This window comes from Salvelinus namaycush, chromosome 29, assembly GCF_016432855.1.
Source record: "Salvelinus namaycush isolate Seneca chromosome 29, SaNama_1.0, whole genome shotgun sequence".
Classification (NCBI taxonomy): domain Eukaryota; kingdom Metazoa; phylum Chordata; class Actinopteri; order Salmoniformes; family Salmonidae; genus Salvelinus; species Salvelinus namaycush.
In genome coordinates this window covers 15872226-15875819 of record NC_052335.1, presented here as the reverse complement: position 1 = coordinate 15875819, position 3594 = coordinate 15872226, and positions in this window count along the sequence as shown.

The following is a 3594-nucleotide window of genomic DNA, read 5'->3' as shown; positions in this document are numbered from 1 at the left end:
CAGTGTCACTTTATTGTTCATTTCGTTCATTTTGTAGCCTACATTTTGCGTTGTTCCATTCCATTTACCTTTCTTTCCTATGTCATGTCCGTGCAGTTGTTCCTGGGGGTCGCGTAAAGTTGTGCAATAATTTGGGACATGTAGACTTTTTTTCACCTTCCAATATTTAATGGATGTAACAATTGAATATGACAATTTACAGGATGAGTCAAACCACTATTTTTGATTCACCAATATAATTTATGCGTAAAGGTTCTCCAAACTATTTGTTTTTATTTATTCATAAATACTTTCCTATTCATAAATATCATAACCCTAAAAAGTAAGAAGTAAGATCAAAGTATTTTTAAATCTACCAATTGGTGCTGAAAAGGAGACAAATATGTGTGTTTTTATATAGCTTTCTTTCATTGATTCCTAATATTCTGAACCGTTCTCTCCATATATTCTAGTGAGAAAATTCAAGGTACACCAAATTTAAAGGGATGGCTTTAGATGAAATTGACTAAAACCCTATTGAATGAAAACTCCATGAGAAAATCTGTTGGCCAGCAAGTAGGAGGGTTTTCAGTGGTTTAATTAAATGTATTCAGCGCGCGCAAGGGAACCATGCCTGCAAAGCCAGTTAAGCACCTTCATAAGGTAAGTCGGAATTCCAACTACTGAGAATTGTGTAGGAAAGGCATGTGTAGGAAAGGCATGTGTAGGAAAGGCGTACATTTCTTAAGTCTGAATCGGGCCTTTTGAAAGAAAAATCTATGGCCACCAAGTAATTGGAGAATGCCTTAATTCAGGTCTATGGGAAGCTGACACAGCAATATCTACCTGTGTGATGGCCCCGTGTGGCTCAGTTGGTAGAGCATGGCGCTTGCAACGCCAGGGTTGTGGGTTCGTTTCCCACGGGGGGCCAGTACAACAAAAAAAGTATGAATGTATGTACTTGTAAGTCGCTCTGGATAAGAGCGTCTGCTAAATGACTTAAATGTAAATGTAAATGTAAATGATGGATAGCTGATGAGAGAACAAACAGGTCTCTTCACAGTCCATTGTCCTCTGCCAGCTTTGTTGGACCACTTCAGAGGCAACAATATATTAATTTATCCGATTTAGAGCTGAAGTAGAATAAGGTTGAAGTTAGAATGACAGAGGTCTCTCTCTCGCTCGTTTTTTCAATATCTCTCTTTCTCTTTTTCTTTCAATATCACTCTCTCTGTGGATTTCAAGGGGCGATAGAGCGTGGTCATGGTTGACTCTAGTGATGTTTAGGGCAGCCAGATAGTTTGCCTACCAAATGAGTGGTGGTCATTACCGTGTGGATTTACATGGCAGGAACAGAGCTTGGGTTCCACCACACAGACAGGGAGTGTGTGAGTCATTTTAAAGAGCCACTTCCTTTGAAAATCAACAAATCCCTTTGAAAACGGCCTATGTGGCATCGATATGAGTCAGAAACATTTATTCTAGTGTCAAAATTGACTACAAAGTGTAAATAGGATAATTTTGGTCATGAAGTCGGTCTCATCTAAAACGGAGTTTTGAACATCCATGTGTCATAATGTATAAATGAAGGTTGGGTTTTGATTTGACAATGTCCATTTGCCCACTAATATGGGGTGAACAGCTGCGGTGATTGCTCACAATCCAGTAGCATAGACAGTGAGGCAGACCTGCCCAGCAGCTCTGACTTTGTTTATAGAAGACAACACGTCGCAAATGTCTTTATTTAAGGAATACTGCACCAAAGACCTTAGTTAGATGTAAAATTGCTCAACTAAAACATCCTCGGCAAAAACATCAAAATGTATTACAGATTTCTCGAGTTATCTTAGATTCATATAGTACCACAGTATGAGTCATAAAACCTAGCGGTCAAACAAGGAAATGGTTCCAATAATTTTTCCACAATTCATTTTTCCCATAGTGGATTTTAGAAACACTTAAAATAAGGGCTGTGTTTTGTATAGGTTTACCCTGGTGTGACATTTTGATAACTGTGTAAATCTCTCTCAGACAAGGTGACTTTTATTAATATATTCGCCTGTATTTACCCCCCCCCAAAATGAAATGCTAATTAGCTCCTAATGTGGCTATCATAAAGAACTACAAATGCCATTATGATCTGGATGAGACTGCCGAATCGAGGCAAAGGTAAGAATCTCTGGATTAACTATCTAATGCCTACTTTGATGCTAATGAGCAATTTAGAATTTGAGAGTAAATAGAGCCAAATACATTGATAAAAGTCACCTTGTCCGAGAGAGATTTACATGGTTATCAAAACGTCACGCCAGGGTAAGCTTACACGAAAGACAGCCCTTATCTTATTAAGTGTTTAAAAATTTCACTATGGGAAAAATTTGACCGCTAGGTTTAATGGGTATTATGACACCTCCACTGTGGGGCATTATTCAGGGGATTTTCAGGAAGTGAAATAGGCTTCCCCCGTCCACTCTCATGGGGGACAAACATCCATAACCAAATGCAGAATCGGTCAGGAAACACACTTCCAAGACTGAAATCTTGTTTTTCTAATGAGCAACAGAAAAACACAATTGCCAATCGGCGTGTTCAGTGGCTCTTTAAGAGTGGGTATGGCAACACACGATAGTGTGTGTGCTAACCTACGGCCACATGGGTCAGCGCAGCATTTAATTTGCATGTAAACACCATACATTTTGGAATACTTTCACGTGCACTGTAGGTATCAGTTAGTCTACAATAATTATACGTGTGCCCAGTTCCTGAAACACATAACAACATTAGTGTCTATTCTACTCTTATCTCTCACATGGGCAGGCTCATCTGTACATTAACATGCATGAATGTAGGGGGATGAACACAAATCCATACAGTAGAATGTGAAAACACATGACTTACAGTTTGAACAATGCCATTAACATACAGCACTAGCATAGAAACACATTACATTCCAAAAATGAATACCTCTACAACTTTAAACTTGACAGAGCTGGAATTCTGATAAAAGGACTTGGCTTCTGGTAACTGAACACAATGGGTAATATCTACTACATCACAAGAGATCTGTGAGAATAAACCTCTGAGCCAGAATCTTTGTTTTGATTTCCATATGTTTGCCTACGCAATCTCCTGTTGTCATAACAAGTTGGTCTAATAGACCTCAGCTTTGCATATGTGGGAAACTGCAAACGGCTGGGTGGGTGAGCGTGGAGATGGATGGATAGATAAACGGATCAGGAGAGGGGGATAGGGGTAGGAGGCACAGAGGAAGAGGCAGAGAGTGACAGAGAATGGAGAGAGGGGAAGATGGTTCCTACCCTTTTTCTTTTTGAAAGGGAAAGGGGAGGGATAAAGGAGGTTTTGGTAAATAATTGGTGCTGGAAGACAGTTGGTTATCAGTGTGCACGTGGTCAGAACAGGTATGAGGTTGTATTGGTATGCATGGGTGGGTGTATTTGTGTAGGTCTGCATAGACGTCAAGTTTTCTAACTGCGATAGATCTAGACAGAAAGGACATCATACACACATCAAAGCCAATGTACCACCCATTGTGTTACTAGATGTTACCATAAATTAATCCTATGCACCCCCCCTCCTGTCAGACTCCTGGGCAGG